Genomic DNA, 18,334 nt, shown 5'->3' with positions numbered 1-18,334 from the left:
GTTTATATGAAAATGTCAAGAAATTTCATTTTCATAGCCTTTATGTACAAGGCGAGAAGAGTTCCTGTATCAGCTCCTCTTGCTGATCCTTTCAAACTCCGGCACATTAAAGTTAATGTAAAATGTTACTCTTTTATGCATTGGTGGCCTTCAGTTTCATGGTGTTTATCCGTTGTGGTTCCCTGAAGATCCAGAAGAAATTACTTAGCACATAACCTCTAAGGCCGCTTGATAAGAGTCAAAATAAATTATTCCTTAAACCAGTCTCATTTCAGAACTACAAATTGGTAGGTTAGACTTTTTCTCAAAACTATCAAATGATTAAGTAAAAGTTTTTATTCTGATCTACAAGCTTAAAATCAGCTTTTAGTTTATTCCAAAAGTAGTCTCTTATGTACTATAATCTTCTGTTGTTATGGTTGATTATCATTACCATTAACTAGGCAGCGTAGCTAAGCACTTCTACTTGGCTATCAGACTTTGGGGGTTGAATCTCTAATAGCAGTTTGTGATTTTTGAAGTTACTTAGCTTCTCTGTGTCTTAGTTTCCTTATATGTAAGTTAAGATAATACGTATTTTCTAATGTTTTTATGAGGAGTAAATAAGCTATTTAAGGTGTTTTAGTTTCAGACACATAGTAAGTACTCAAGTGTAAGCAATGATTAACCATAAATAGCTAATACTTTATTATAATTGGGCTTCCCTGATGGCTCCCACAGTAAAGCAGCTGCCTGCAATGCGGGAGACCCGGGTTCAATTCCTGGGTCGGGAAGATCCCCTGGAGAAAAATGGCAATCCACTCCAGCACTCTTGCCTGGAAAATCCCATGGACGGAGGAGCCTGATAGGCTACAGTCCATGGGGTCGCAGAGTCAGACACGACTGAGCAACTTCACTTTCACGTTATTATAATTACTAATATCAACGTTGATATTACTAAATACTATATTAGAGCAATTACTAATATCTTACTAATATCAATTTTGAATAATACTTCAAAATGAAAGATGCAAATTGCTTTGAGGATGCCTCTGCATTGTCAGAAAATGCAACGTGATTCTTTCTGTTATACAGGTTTCTGGGTGTAAAAGACGAATCCAAATGTTACTCTCACTCTGTCTAGATTTTTCACAGTAAAGTCACAACTTTTTATAAACTGCCATATTCCTAGAACCAACTCTATTAACAGAATCTACCTTTGAAAATCTTTCCAGAACTGATAAATCTTTACCCTAGCAGACAACCTGTCTCATTGTCAGTCTCCTTAAGACAGGACTCTCAGTTCTGAAGTCTTGCCCAATGTGTAGGAAGGAACAGAGCCAAGACTATGAATTATTTCTCTTTCTCTCTCTCTCTCTCTCTCTCTCTCTATATATATATATATATATATATATATATATATATATATATATATATGAAGTGAAAAGTCACTCAGTCATGTCCGATTCTTTGCGACCCCGTGGACTGTAGCCCACCAGACTCCTCTGTCCATGGGATTCTCTAGGCAAGAATACTGGAGTGGGTTGCCATTTCCTTCTCCAGGGGAACTTCCCAACCCAGGGATCGAACCTGGGTCTCCCGTATTGCGGACAGACGCTTTAACCTCAGAACTACCAGGGAAGTCCTGGTATATATTATATATGATATATATTATATATTATAATATATAATTTAATATATTAATATAATATAATATATTTTAATAATATATTATCATTGTAGTAATATTAATATATATTTTATAATTTTCTTGTATAATATATAATATAATTATATTGATTGATTATTAATAATATATTAATATAATATATTGTATATAATTTTTATAACTTTCTTTTTATATTGGAGTATAGCCTATTAGCAATGTTGTGATAGTTTCAGGTGGACAGCCAAAGGACTCAGTTGACTATGCACTATTTCTTAAGGCTAAGGACACAGTTTCATTCGGAGAGAGGGAGGGATATTATTCCTAAGAGCCCTATTACTGTTTCTGTCTGTTCCTAGTGTGGTAGGATAATATTAACAGATTGCCTCCCCTAACCAGTATTATCTTCTTTCAGTGTTTTTGTGCATGACTCCACCCCAAACAAGCAGCTAGGCATCCTGTGCTTATTTATCGCTTTAAGGGAAAGATGCAGAGAAAGAAAAGAAAACAGAGGAAGGAATAAAAGGAGTCCGTCCTGGCTTTCATACTGCAAAAAGCTTGGCTTACAGGAACTAAAAAAAAACTGGCGGAGCAAGAGATGTGGATAAAACATGTTCTGTACAAGCTTGGCTTTCCACTCACAGAAAAAACTGAAACAAACAAACTCCCCTCTTGTGCTGGACAAAAGAGGAGGTTGTGGATGGTAGAAAGTGGGGAGAAAGAGGAAAGGTAGAAATGGACCGGTAGAAATGGTCCTTAACTTGGAGAGTGAGCAAAACAACATCTCTGTATTTGTCAGTGTGCCCTGGAAGTTGCTGTTGTTCAGTCTCCCCGTCCTGTCCAGCTCTTCACGACCCCATGGACTGCAGCACGCCTGGCCTCCCTGTCCCTCACCATCTCCCGGAGTTTGCCCATGTTGATGTCCATTCCATCGATTATGCCATCCAGCCATCTCATCCTCTGATGCCCTTTTCTCCTCCTGGAAGAGGAGGCACCTTCTTTCTTAGATGGGAGCTTGCAGAAAGGAACTCTGAGCCCAGGAGAGGTTGGGAGAGCCAATGACTGGGTTAGGATGCTGAGTTTCTCACTGTATGCCCATGTAGACAGATGGCACTGGGAACCAGAGGTCCCAACCGAAACACTTGCCGCCACACTAGACATTCTCAAATTTAGATCCAACCCTGGTGGTGGGGGAAGGTGGGATACCAGAAATTGGCAAAGATGATGGTATCACCAACCCTTTGGAATAGACAATTCAAAATTGAACTTAAAGGTGAGTTACCAAAAAATAAATTTGTGTTTATACGTTTGCGTGGTTATAGGCTGTGACAAGGACACAGACAACTTCGGAGTAACACCCAAGCACATTGTCAAAGACAGGAAATCAGGAAGGACACCAGGGTTTGGGGAGAAAGCTTCAGGATCTTAGATGTTTAAAGTCAGGCTCTGACAGCAAAATCGGAACTGGTCAACATGTAACTCTTTAAGGAGACAGCACAATTCTGCTCCTAGAGGGGAGGGCTGGTGTTAATAAGGTGGTAATGTGTGGGAGAGAGTACTGAGTTAGGGCCCCTGCTCTGAACCACATAGAGAAATGGCTGATTCCAATACAAGAACAATCAAGAACGGAAAAGCAATATACAGGCTCTGCCTACTATATGTATGACTCTATAAGAATAACTTGGTTTTCTGACCTGGAACATGGAACCAATGGAAGACAGCAGAGGCCACCAGGGGACAGCAGAGTCTACCAGGAGCAGAAATCATCCCACAGACAGAAATGGTGCCTGGGACTCCAGGCCTAAGGACTCCCAGTGTGACATTCTTCTTCTAGGTGCTGGAGGTGACACGACAAAAACAGTATTGATGATCAGTTGACAATAACACCAAGTAAGAGGGCTATGTCTGTTCCTTTTCTGAGGAGAAATAAGATTAACTATTTTCAGTTGCAAAATGTGTAGTTCTCTGATAGACCAGAACCAGTGATAGATACACTGACGTGAACCCAAAAAACCATTGTTAAAATCCAGTTTACATTTATCTAAAAGGACTTCCTCGACATGGATTTTACAATTATCACAAAAATAATAACCAGCACCTACTGCTCACTGCCATGTGGCAGGCTCTGTGCTAAGTGCTTTACATAACAATGTTATTCAGTCTTCAACTTAACTGTGTCATAGGGGATATTAACATCCTATTATCAGACAAATAAGTGCCAATGAGGTCACAAAAGTTGCCCAGTGTGACTCCAAAGCCAATTCAGAATGTATCGGGTTGGTCAAAAAGTTCCTTTGGTTTTTTAAGTAAAAATAAAAGACACATTTTTCATTTTCACCAAGAACTTTATTGAACAATATATTCACTGTTTGGTCCCACTACCTTTTGTCACTTTTCACTCAACTTCATAATTCCATTTTCCCCAAACTTTCTCTCTTATTGGGCAAAGAACTATTAATAGCAAGCCAGGGCTCTGTGGCTTAAACAGTAAAGAATCTGTCTGCAATGTGAGAGACCCACATTCAATCCCTGGGTTAGGAAGATCCCTGGAGAAAGGAATGGCAACCCACTCCACTATTGCTGCTGAGAAAATCCCATGGACAGAAGAGCCTGGCTGGCTATGGTCCACGAGATCACATAGAATCAGACACAACTGAGTGACTATTAATACCAGGTGCCTTTTACAGTATTCCAGGGAATTGAAGTTTTTTCCGTTAAGAGAATTTTGTAAAAACCAAAATAAATGGAAATTTAAAGGCTCATTGAATACAGGGGATGAATTCATAGCCAAGCTGTAACAGTTTTTGCCTGGTCATCAAAGAAATACGTGGCCTTGAATTATCCTGATAGAAGATTATGTGTTTTCTGTTGACTACTTCTGGACACTTTTCATGAAGTGCCTTCAGTTGGTCTGAGGGTAGTACTTGTTGGAATTAATCCTTTGGTCTTCCAGAAGGAGTTCATAATAGACGACTCCCTTTCAATCCCACCATATACACAATATCACCTTCTTTAGATGAATACTGGCCTTTGGTGTGGTTGGTGGTGTTTCATTTTGCTTAACTCACAATCTCTTCTGTTCCACATTATTTTAAAAATGTATTTTATTAGTTCTGGCTGTGCTGGGTCTTTGTTGCTGCACAAAAACTTTCTCTAGTTGTGGCAAGTGGTAGAAACTCTTCGCTGTGGTGTGTGAGCTTCTCATCACGGTGGATGGTTTCTCTTGTTGCAGAGTACAGGTTCTAGGTGCGAAGGCTTCAGTGACTGCAGTGCATGGGCTCAGTAGTTGGATCACTGGACCACCAGGAAATCCATATTCCACATTGCCAAGGTAAAAAATAGTCAAGACCTAAATGTTGTGAGTTATGTTTTATTTGGTGGCAATTTTAGGACTTTAACCCCAACAGACAGCATTTCAAGTGACCCTGAGCGAATTGTTCCGAGGACGCAGGGGTAAGGTGAATCAGGTTATATAGAAGTTTGTAACAAGAGGCAGGTAGTCTGAACATCAAAAGATTATTATTAATTAAGGAAAACCAGATATTTCAAGTTAAGGAATTTAGTGGGTTTTTTATGTATGGGAAGATGTATGAGTCTGGCCTTACTGAAATCATTTCTTTTACGTGTATCTCAGTTATCTGGGTCAGTATCTTGGGATCTGATTTTTTACATCTTTAGTTTCTCGTTTGGTGTAGGGAGGAGTGGCAGCTTGAGGTGGCTCACTGGCTGCCACATAGCAGGCATTGTTCTTCCTGGGGGCACTCCAGGCCCCGAAATTTACCTTTGGAAGGCTAAGGATAGCTGATGGCTATGACATCCTTATTTGCAGATATGGCAGGAAATACACTATTTCACAACATTATGTGCATTGTCCACTCTTCATCACCCATCACAATATATTTTAAAAGCAGAACATTTTCATTACCTTTAAGTAGAGAATCGCATGCAGAAATACAGTCAAGAAGGCTTTTTTTCACTTGTGTGGAAACCAAATATCAAAGCAAATATTAATAATATAACCAAGTTTGTGCAAATGATTTTCAGCTCTTGATTTGGATACTATGAGTATGTCAGCCGTCTCCCACATGGTATAATATTGATTGTTCTCAATTAATGATTTGATTGCTGTCAACTTCAACTGGCTTACCTGACCATGAAGTGTTATCTAGAGAGAAACCTCTAGCATGAAACTTCAAAAACCACTTTTGACATGTTTGACCAGTCACAGCACCTTCTCCATTCACTACACAAATCTTTTTTGTGTGTTTCAGTTATATTTTTAGCTTTCTTGAAATAATAAAGCTTTTATGCCTTTATGCCAAAATGTTGCTTTTTTCTTCCGTCTTCAATCTTAAAATGGGTACACAAAAATTCACCAATTTTGATGTTTTTTTTAATGCATGCTAATATGAGAGCGATCACAATACAATTTAACAAAATTGTTTTCAGTGAAGCTAAAGACAACTAAGCACTACTAGAGCCATCTTCAGAAAAAAACGAAAAAACATTTTGACCAACCCAGTACTAGAAAGGTAAAACCTAACACTCTATCTTTAAACCTATAAGTTTTAAGTATTGTGTAAGAAACACCAAGATATGTAAAGGGCCTTGAGCTCCTCATGACGTTAGCGCTGGACTTGGTTTATTCTTGCATAACTCAGTTTTGACCTGATATTATAAAGCAGTTTAGGCTCCTATACATTTTGTAAGTTATTGTTGTTGCCATTCGGTCATTCAGTCGTATCCAACTCTTTGCAACCCCATGGATTGCAGCACGCCAGGCTTCCCTGTCCTTCACCGTCTCCCTGAGTTTGCTCAAACTCATGTTCATCGAGTCAGTGATGCCATCCAACCATCTCATCCTCTGTCATCCCCGTCTCCTCCTGCTTTCAATCTTTCCCAGCATCAGGGTCTTTTCAAATGAGTCGGCTTTTCACATCAGATGGCCAAAGTATTGGAGCTTCAGCTTCAGCATCAGTCCTTCCAATGAATATTCAGGTTTGATTTCCTTAAGGACGTTGACTGGCTTGATCTCCTTACAGTCCACGGGACCCTCAAGGGTCTTCTCCAGGACCACAATTCAAAAACATTAATTCTTCGGCGCTCAGTCTTCTTTATAGTCCAACTCTCACACCCATATTTGACTAAAGGCATTCCTGATAATATCAAAATCACAGAATGAACTACTTCCAAATTCTTTCTCAAAAACAAATCAACGAACATACTGTTATGTCATTTTTACAGGTGGCCAGAATAGTACTATCTATTGAAGGGAATAGGTTCCTAGAATTAAATTTGAAGGACTTTGAATTTGATTATGTTTAGTGAAGCTAGGGTTTAATGGTTATCATATTCTTTATACAATTCCTGCTGATTGTTTTGTGGTTTCAGCTAGGCTTTGGTGCTGTGCTGCAGCTTCATCATCAAGATTTGGCAAGCAACAATGGGAAAGGAAGGATTTCTATGAAGTTGAGAGAAGAGTCATTCAAGTGCCCTGGACTGCACACCAGAAGCGAAGAGCTGACTTTTTACTTTTGCCCACAGACTGGAATATCTCACCTTGCTAAGAAGAAAGGTTTCAGAGAGGATTTTGATTTTTTTTCAGATCACAATGGTGGATCTATTTAAATCCTGGAACTCTGATGATTGCTCCAAAAATTCATGCAACAGAGCATCATCCAAAAAAGGTCAGCTTTTACTGTTAATATAAAACTGTGAGGCTGGTATTTGGATCCCTTTTCACAGAGGAGGAAACGGAGTACAGGACATTAAAGAAGTGCCCGAAGACCATGATGTCAAGCTGTCAGACCATGAAACATGCCTCCTAGGTCCCCAAGGGCATTGTTCTTCCTCTATCTGGATGTTTAGGAATATCTGCCAATAATAACAATTTTGTTTTTGTCATTAGCGATGACAGTTTTATCACTGTTGCTTTTGAGAAAAAGAAAAAAAAATGAGCCAACAGATTCAGTTGCTTCTTGAATATTCCCTTAACAGTGACTATTGGATCACACTGTTGAAAAGAGGCCGTGTATTCAGGTCATTAAAAAAATAAAAAAGCTTTTAAGCTTCAGATGGAGAATTTAGATCATAATTATCTAGTACATAGCTAAATTGCAACTAGATCTAGGAAAATAGAATTCCTCTGTACTCAGAATCTTGATACATGTTGGATGAGGACTCTATTCTTTTGATTTACTTTTATAGCTAATAAGATACTCAGATATAATAGAGTGATAATATTTGCTGAAGTAGTTTCATGAGCAGTACAACATCTACTGGGGAAAAAACTGTCGTTATTCAGCCAACATTACTGAGTACCTAATACCTGCTGGGCTAGCATATAGTTACAAGAACAATACAGTTGCTGTTTTTAAGGAGTTCACTGTTTTCTAAAAGAGACAAATCATGATAATAGATGTACAATTTATGTATATAATGCATATACATAATAATATGTATATTATAATATCTTGAGTATATTATACTCAAGACACGGTGGGAAAAAATTGGAACATTAGACTTTAGAGATCTCTAACAATTTTATAGGGGAGGTGCGATTCAATCTAAGTCTTCTTAAATTCCAGAAAATACTTCACCAGGCTAAGAGACCAGAGTCTGGGGACACCTGTTAATATTATACATACAGCATGGCCTAAAAATGATTTCCATTTAAGAAATTAAAAGCCAGAGAAAGAAGAGAAGCTGTTATTCCCAAAGCATGGGAAGGTTAATATGCAGAACATCTGATAAGAGTAAGACCTAGATGCTCAGTTCATTGAGGAAAAAACTAGCGCAGTATGATGGTCTAAATATATCAAAGTCAAACAGAAAAAGAATTCTCCAAGTACTCACAATTTCACCCAGATTTGCTCAAAACTCACAACTATAAGCAAAACTTGGCTATATATAAATACATAATTCTAGAGTACACACAGTATTTTCATTCCTTCTCCAAAATCTAATAATGTTTGAGAGAAGTTTAAATAATACCAAAACTCTTAATTGTTCAAAGACTAACTCATGAGAAATTTTCATTTGTATGTGGAAAACTTTTCCTTCTAGTTATGCTCTTTGCCTAAGGAGATTTTTTTTTAATAATTAATTTTTATTGGAGTATAGTTGATTTCATTCTGTCTGTCCTCTGATGGATGAGGATAAGAGGTTTATGGAAGCTTCCTGATGGGAGGGACTGGCTGTGGGGACAACTGGGTCTTGCTCTGGTGGGCTCAGTAAATCTTTAATCCAATTTTCTGCTCATGGGTGGGCCTGTGTTCCCTCTCTGTAGTTTGGCCTGAGGCCAAACTATAGTAGGGGCAATGGCAGTAATGGCGACTTCCTTCAAAAGGAGTTATGCCAGCACACTACAGCTCCCAGGACTGTCGTAGTCAGTGCCCCTGACCCCGTGGCAGGCCACTGTCTCCCACACCTTTGCTGGAGACTCCCAAACTCACAGGCTCACAGGCAAGTCTGGCTCAGTCTCCTGTGGGGTCACTGCTCCTTTCTTCTGTGTCCTGGTGCACACAAGGTTTTGCTGTGCCCTCCAAGAGTCTGTTTCCCCAGTCCTGTGGAAGTTCTGAAATCAAATCCCACCAGCCTTCAAAGTCAAATTCCCTGGGGGTTCTCAGTCTCTTTGCCGAATTCCCAGGTTGGGAAATCTGTTGTGGGCCCTAGAACTTTTCCAACAGGGCAAGAACCTCTTTCTTATAATTGTTCTCCAGTTTGTGGATCATCAGCTCAGTGGCTCTACAGTGGAGCTAACAGGGACCTCCTCCAAGAGGACTTATAACCTCAGATATACAGATGACACCAGTCTTATGGCACAAAGCAAAGAAGAACCAAACAGCCCCTTGATGAAGGTGAAAGAGGAGAGTGAAAAAGCTGGCTTAAAACTCAACATTCAGAAAACTAAGATCATGGCATCCAGTCCCATCACTTCATGGCAAATAAATGGGGAAAAAATTGAAACAATGACAGACTTTACTTTCTTGGGCTACAAAATCACTATAGATGGTGACTGCAGCCATGAAATTAAAAGACACTTGCTTCTTGGAAGAAAAGCTATGACAAGCCTAAACAGTGTATTAAAAAGCAGAGACAATACTTTGCCGACAACGGTCCATATAGCCAAAGCTATGGTTTTTCCAGTAGTCATGTATGGATGTGAGAGTTGGACCACAACGAAGGCTGAGCCCCAAAGAATTCATGCTTTTGAACTGCAGCATTGGAGAAGAAGACTGTTGAGAGTCCCTAGGACTGCAAGGAGATCAATACCTGTCGATCCTAAAGGAAATCAGTCCCGAATACTCATTGGAGGGACCGATGCTGAAGCTGAAGCTGAAGCTCCAGTACTTTGGCCACCTGATGCGAGGAGGCGACTTTTTGGAAAAGACATTGATGCTAGGAAAGATTGAAGGCTGGAGGAGAAGGGGACAACAGAAAGTGAGATGATTGGATGGCATCACCAACTCAATGGACATGAGTTTGAGTAAGCTCTGGGAGTTGGTGATGGACAGGGATGCCAGGCGTGCTGCAGTCCATGGGGTCACTAAGAGTCAGACATGACTGAGCAACTGAACAACAAACAACAAATAGTTGATTTACAATGTTGTATTAGTTTCTGCTATACACCAAAGTGATTCAGTTATACATATACACGTATCCACTCTTTTATATTCTTTTCCAATATAGGCCATTAAAGGGTACTGAGTACAGTTCCCTGTGCTACACGGCAGGTTCTTATCTATTTTATGTATAGTAGTATGTATATGTTAATCCAAATCTTCCAATTTATCCCTCCCCTACTGTCCACCTTGGTAATGATAAATTTGTTTTCTATATTTCTATTTTGTAAGTAGTTCATTTGTACCATTTTTAAAGAATCCACGCATACATGATATCATGTAGTATGTGTCTTTCTCTGCCTAGCATTATTTTATTCTTTTTATGGCTGAGTAATATTCCATTGTGTATACGTACCACATCTTCTGTATCTATTCCTCTGTCAGTGGACATTTAGTAGATTTTTTAAACTGTTGTTTTTGTTTAGTCACTAAGTCATGCCTGACTCTTTGTGACCCCCATGAACTACAGTGGGCCAGGCTTCCCTGTCCTTCACCATCTTCTGGAGTTTGCTTGAACTCAAGTCCACTGAGTCAGTAATGCCATTCAACCATCTCATCCTCTGTTGCTCCCTTCTCCTCCTATCTTCAATCTTCCACAGCATCAGGGTCTTTTCTAATGAGTCAGCTCTTCACATCAGATGGCCAAAGTATCGGTGCTTCAGCATCAGCATCAGTCCTTCCAGTGAATATTCAGGGTTGATTTCATTTAGGATTGACTGGTTTGATCTCCTTACAGTCCAAGGGACTCTCCAGAGTCTGCTCCATCACCACAGTTCAAAAGCATCAATTCTTCTGTGCTCAGTTACCAGATAGTTATGGGAGGTGGGGAGCCCAAGAAAGAGCTGAGGCAGAGTATCAGCGTGGATGCAGGCCCAGGCTCCCCATCTGCCACTGGCACCCCAGCACATACCCCAGACCTGTGGTGCATCCATGAGGCTTGGCTCCAGGGAAAACACCCGGGCCACTGAGGCTCTTTTCCCAGTGCTGGGTAAGGGAGTGATCAGGAACCCACTGCTCTACGTGAAGTCTCTTATCCAGATAGGTCATGAGTGGTCCCACCATTGGGACCAGCATGCCAGGGAGGAAGGTCCTCTGCCCACAAAGCTTCCTCATCTACACTGCGGACCCTGTGCAAGCAGATGGGAAGCTAGGCTGTTCCCAGGCCTGAGCCCCTGGCTGATGTCTGCCACCCTCCCCACAATGACCTGGATGGTATCTCCATCTCTCCTCTGTCTGAGATGGAGATGGCTTCCAGCACAGACGACATAAGGACATCTCTGAACAGAAGTGGTGAAGGAGACCCCTAGAAACGCCAATGCAGGTCGGGTCCCGCATGCTGGCCTGCCCCTCCGCCTATCGTCTCCATGAGCTGCACAGTTGGTTCTGTGGACAGAGGGCCAAGGACAGCCCAGAGTTGAGCCCCACGGGGAAGATTTTCACAGAAGAGTGGCTGCTGGGATTCTCTCTGGGCTTAACCCCTCAACTCCTGGGAGATGCAGTTTTCCTATGGACCTGCTGGTCACTTCATCAATGCCTACCTGGCAGGTGACTGCATGAGGGACACCCCAGGAGGGCTGGGCAATGAGACCACAACCCAGGTTCCCAGTTCAGCCAGGCCCTGGCCATCCGGAGCCAACCTAAATTTGTGATGGGGGTCTCAGTCAGCATGTTGACCTACCCCTTCCTGCTGCTCAGCAATCTCATGGCCGTGAATGACTGTGGGTTGCATGCCAGGTTCCCTGCTCACTCCCCAGTGTTCCAGTCCTGGACCCACTGCTAGAAGGACCTGAGTGTGCAAGGCCAGCACGTCTGAGGCTCCAGTGTGCTTTTCTGCTGGGTGGCATCAGGATCGTGCTTTGTCCTGAAGTAAAATGAATCATGTGAAAACAACAGAAGGATCTCTGTTCATTTCCAAGGCAAACCATTCAATATCAGAGTAGTCTAAGTCTATGCCCCAACCACTAATGATGGAGAAAGTGAAGTTGAACGCTTATATGAAGACTTACCTACAAGACCTTCTAGAACTAACACCAAAAACAGATGTCCTTTTCATCATAGGAGACTGGAATACAAAAGCAGGAAGTGAAGAGATACCTGGAGTAACAAGCGCCTTTGGCCTTGGAATACAAAATGAAGCAGGCAAACCCTAACAGAATTTTCCCAAGACAATGCACTGGTGATAGCAAGCACTGTTGCTACCAGTTCCAACAACACAAGAAACGTCTTTGTACATGAACATCACAAGATGGTCAATACCAAAATCAGATTGGTTATATTTGCAGCCGAAGACAGAGAAGTTCTATAATCACAAAAGCAAGACCAGGAGCTGATTGTAGTTCAGATCATGAACTGCTTATTGCAAAATTCAGACTTATATTGAAAAGAGTAGGGAAAATCACTAGGCCTTTCAGGTATGACCTAAATCAAATCCCTTATGATTATACAGTGAGGGTGACAAATAGATTCAAGGGATTAGATCTGATACACAGAGTGCCTGAAGAACTATGCATGGAGGTTGGTAACATTGTACAGGAGGTGGTGATAAAACCATTCCCAAGAAAAAGAAATGCAAAAAGACAAAATGGTTTTCTGAGGAGGCCTTACAAATAGCTGAGAAAAGAAGAGAACCACAAAGCAAAGGAGAAAAGGAAAGATATATCCATCTGAATGCAGAGTTCCAAAGAATAGCAAGGAGAAATTAGAAGGCCTTCTTAAAGCGAACAATTCAAACTGATAGAGAAAAACACTAGAATGGGAAAGACTAGCGCTCTCTTCAAGAAAATGAGATATACCAAGGGTACATTTCATTCAAAGATGGGCATAATAAAGGACAGAAATGGTACAGAACTAACAGAAGCAGAAGATATTAAGAAGAGGTGACAAGAATACACAGAAGAACTATACAGAAAAGGTACTAATGACACAGATAACCACAATGGTGTGATCACTCACCTAAAGACAGATGTCCTGCAGTGTGAGTGTAAAGTCAAGTGGGCCTTAGGAAGCATCACGAAGAACAAAGTTAGTAGAGGTGATGGAATTCCAGCTGAGCTATTTCAAATCCTAAATGATGATGCTATTAAAGTGCTGCATTCAATATGTCAGCAAATTTAGAAAACTCAGCAGTGGCAACAGGATTGGAAAAGGTCAGTTTTCTTTCCAATCCCAAAGAAAGACAGTGCCAAAGAATGTTCAAACTACCACAGAGTTGCACTCATTAAACATACCAGCAAGTAATGCTCAAAATCTTTCAAGCTAGTCTTCAAAAGTACATGAACCGTGAACTTCCAGATGTTCAATCTGGATTTAGAAGAGGCAGAGGAACCAGAGATCAAATTGCCAACATCCATTGGATCATAGAAAAAGCAAGAGAACTCCAGAAAAACTTTTGCTTCATTGACTATGCTAAAGCCTTTGACTGTGTGGATCACAACAAACTGTGGACAATTCTTAAAGAGATAGGAATACCAGACCACCTTGCCTACATTCTGAGAAACGTGTCTGCAGGTCAAGAAGCAACAGTTAGAATTGGACATGGAACAGTGGACTGGTTCAGAATTGTGAACAGAGTACGTCAAGGTTGTAATTGCCACCCTGCTTATAACTTACTTGCAGAATGCACATCATGTGAAATGCTGGGCTGGATGAATTACAAGCTGGAATCAAGACTGCCAGGAGAAACATCAACAACTTCAGATATGCAGATGACACCACCCTTAGAGCAGAGTGGGAAAAGGAACTAAAGAGTGTGTTGATGAAGGTGAAAGGAAAGTGAAAAGGCTGACTTAAAACTCAGTATTCAAAAAACTAAGATCGTAGCATCCAATGCCATCACTTCATGGCAAATAGATGGGGAAAAAATAGAATCAGTGATAGAGTTTATTTTCTTGGGCTCTAAAATCACTGCTGATGGTAACTGCAGTCATGAAATCAGAAGACGCTTGCTCCTTGGAAGAAAAACTATGACAAACTTAGAAAGCATATTAAAAAGTAGAGACATCGCTTTGCCAACAAAGGTCTGTATAGTCAAAGCTATGGTTTTTTTCCAGTAGTCACATATGGGTGTGAGAGTTGGACCATAAAGAAGGCTGAATGCCAAAGAACTGATGCTTTTGAATAATGGTGTTGGAGAAGACTCTTGAGAGTCCCTTGGACTGCAAGGAGATCAAGCCAGTCAATCCTAAAGGAAATCAACCCTGAATGTTCATTGAAAAGACTGATGCTGAAGCTGAAGCTCCAATACTTTGGCCACCTCAGCTGAAGAGCCAACTCACTGGAATGCTGGGAAAGATTGATGGCAGGAGGAGAAGGGGGCGACAGAGGAAGAGATGGTTAGATGGCATCACCAACTCAATGGACATGAGTTTGAGCAAACTCCAGAAGATAGTGGAGGACAGGGAATCCTGGCGTGCTGCTGTTCATAGGGTTGCAAACAGTTAGACACAACTGAGTGACTGAATAACAATGACAACAAACAGAGTTCAGTTCAGTTCACAAATCACCCAAAAAACCATGCTGTCTGAGCCTGGCCACTGTGGTGAGGCCTGATCATTTCCAGGCACCTGTCAGAGCAATGGAGCAGCACCTAGAAGTGCTCCAGACTGGCTGGACTCCGGTTTCTATTCCCCCTATGCTTCTCTGGAAGCAGGGTTGGGTGGGGTTGAAGCTGCGACCAGTGGATTGATGACTGTTAGACCCGGGAAGTTAGGGTAGGGCTAGGGAATTGGGGCAGAATCCCCTACTTTGCACATTTCCTAAGTCTGTCTTGTGCAGGGGACCAGAGAATGGCTTGTGGAGGCCCAAGTTGGATGAGCAAAGGGTTGTGAGGTCAGGTACCACCTCCCCCATTCACATCTCTGGGATCAGCCCCGGCTCTGATCCTGCTGGCCAGCTGGGACCTTTGCTCTCTTGCTTTGTAAATAGACTGTGATCCCCTTTCACAAGGCCACCAGCCTGTCCAGGTCTTTGCTGGAAGCTCACTTTATTTTTCTCAACACTGGCGGCACCTTCTGGATGGAAATCATGTGACTGCTCAGAACATGGCCGCCTCGTCAAATGCTTGTCTGTTTAATGGAGATGCCTTTCATGCAGGATATGGTTACCCATGCAGTTGTGAATACCCAAGTGTTAGGCAGATCGTGACTCTAGTCCTATCCAATGTAAAGGTCCTGGGACTTCCCTGGTGGTACAGTGGAGAGTGATCTGCCTGCCAGTGCAGGGAACATAGGTTCAATCCTCAATCAGGGAAGATCCACATGCTGTGGAGCAGTAAGCCTGTGTGCCACAACTGCTGAAGTCGATGTGACTACAGCCTGCGCGCTATGCAGAAAGAGAAGCCTCCACAGTGAGAAGTCCATGCACTTCAATGAAGAGTAGCCATGGCTCAGCACAAGTAGAGAAAGCCCAGGCTCAGTAATGAAGACACAGCACAGCCTAAATAAATATATATATAAAAGTTCCTTAAAAGATTTGACCCTTTCTCCCTCAAATAAATATATTAATGATGATTTAGGGAAAAAATAACCAGATATTTAAACAACTTTATGAAAAATGTAAATGATGACGAACTCAGATTGTGGGACTATATGAGCTAAAAGAAGCACCTTCGTAATTTATAGTAAGGCACATTTTATTGTTTAGAATTATTTGTATATTATGAAATTTGTAGTATTTAAAATTTTAAACAGCTGTTTTTAAAATTCTTTGGGCATCTTTATTTTAGTGGAAGATAGTTAATTAACATTAAATTGAAATTTTATTTTTTTTAATGAATAAAGTTTTAACTTTTTATTTTGTCTTGGAGTACAGCCAATTAACAGTGTTGTGATAGTTCAGTTGAACAGCAAAAGGACTTAGCCATACATATACATGTATCAATTCTCTTAAACTCAATAGTCTCAATCAATTTCGTCAAACTCCCCTTTCATCCAGGCTGCCACATATTGAGCAGAGTCCTCTGTGCTCTACAGTAGGTCCATGTTGGTTATACATTTTAAATATAGCAGTCTGTCATGTCCATCCCTAACTCCCTAACTATCCCTTCCTTCCATCCTTCCCCCCACCAACCAAATGTTCATTCTCTAAGTCTGTGAGTCTGTTTCTGTTTTGTAAATAAGTTCATTTGTATCATGTCTTTTTAGATTCTACATATAAGGAATGTCACGTGATATTTTTCCTTCTGATTTACTTCACTCAATATGACAATCTGTAAGTCCATCCATGTTGCTTTATTTTAGTGGAAGATAATCAATTGCCATTAAGTTGAAATTTTAAAAAAGCACTAATATTTGTTGCATGCTGATGTGTCACAAGTGTTCCGTATACTTTACTTACTTTTTAAAAAGTAAACTGCACATTAAACAGTGAAGTAAGTCAGAAAGAGAAAGACAAATATCATATATTAATGCATATATATGGAATCTACAAAGACGGTACTGATGAACCTATTTGCAAGGCAGCAATGGAGAGGCAGACAGAGAACAGACTTGTGGGCACCTTAGGGTAAGAAGAGGGTGGGATTGGTTGAGAGAGTAGCATGGAAACATATACACCTCCATATGTAAAATAGATAGCCAGTGGGAATTTGCTGTGTGATGCAGTGAGCTCACACTTGGTGCTCTGTGACAACCTAGAGGGGTGGGAGGGCGGTTCAAGAGGGAGGGGATTTATGTATACCTATCACTGATTCCTGTTGATATATGGCAGAAACCAATATAATATTATAAAGCAGTTATCTTTCAATTAAAATAAATTTTAAAAATTAAGTTACACATTCAAAGAGTACAATCAAAAGACAGAAAAGCTATTTACTGAAAAGTTATCTGGACGCTCAAGAAATTCTTTAAAAATTTCCACCAGGAAATTGCAGCTTTAGAGGAAATCAATGCTATTCTTTTCTTGAGTGTTTTTCTTGAGCTTTTTTGTGATTATACAAACAAATATGTGTGTGTGTGTCTTTATTTCCATCCTGTTTTTACATACTGTTCTACATCTTGTTGCTTCTGATTAGCAGTATATCCTGCAAATATCCCATTTGGTGACACAAATATTTCCTTGTTATTTATTACAGCATGATATTTGATTGCATGAGTCCATCAGAACAAACCTTTATAGATGGAAATTTAGTTTTTTTTGTACTCTATTCTTATTATAACAGTGCTGTATTAAATATTTGTATACAGTTATCAGTTTGCTCATTTACAAATATATCTATCTATTTAATAAATTCCAGCTAGAGGAATGCTTGTCAGAGGTATGTATATGTATTTGATAAATATTGTTAGATATTGCCAAATTGTTTTATGTGGTGTTTGGATACATTTACAAGCAATGTATGAGAGTATCTGTCTCCACCAGACTCTCACCACCAAAGGTGTTTTTAATCTTCTTGATATTTGCCAATCAGATAGGAAAGAAGTACCTTATTTGTGCTTTAAATGGATTTTCTTATTAATCCCTATAACAATAAGTACTAACACCATTTTGTATATGAGGAAATTAACGCTTACGGAAGTTGGGTTACTTGCTCAAAGTTACTCAGATAAAAGGCGGAAGAATCAGGATTAAACTCACTCTTTTCTGTGTCTTAAACAAAACTCCTAACCCTTAAGGATCACAAGCCAATAAATAACCTTAAAACTTAAATTATATTTCTCATAATCATTTTTGATGATTCAGAAATTAATTGAAAAGGTAGAGCAGAATAGCATAGTATCTTAGTGTCAGCATTATTGATATAATTATCACTGAACAATAGTTGTATTGTCCTGGTTTAAAAAGCACCCTTGTGGATAGATGCCAGGTAAACTGGCTTCAGTGGTCTCATATGCCATCACCAAACATGAAAAATTTCATCCCATTCTCCAAAACTTCAGCCCTCAGAATCCACACTCAGTGGCCTCGTTTCATAGCTAGCTGAACACAGAGGAATTAATTTATAAAAATTGAAATAAAACTTCATTAAGCCTAAAATGTTGATGTCACAATAACATGCTTGGAATCTAAAAGGTAGCAGAAGGATTCCACAATACCTTTCTTCTCCATAGCTCAGAGCACTTGGCAGGTT

This window comes from Ovis aries, chromosome 17 (genome assembly GCF_016772045.2).
Source record: "Ovis aries strain OAR_USU_Benz2616 breed Rambouillet chromosome 17, ARS-UI_Ramb_v3.0, whole genome shotgun sequence".
Lineage (NCBI taxonomy): Eukaryota > Metazoa > Chordata > Mammalia > Artiodactyla > Bovidae > Ovis > Ovis aries.
Note: the sequence above shows the minus strand (reverse complement) of the source record.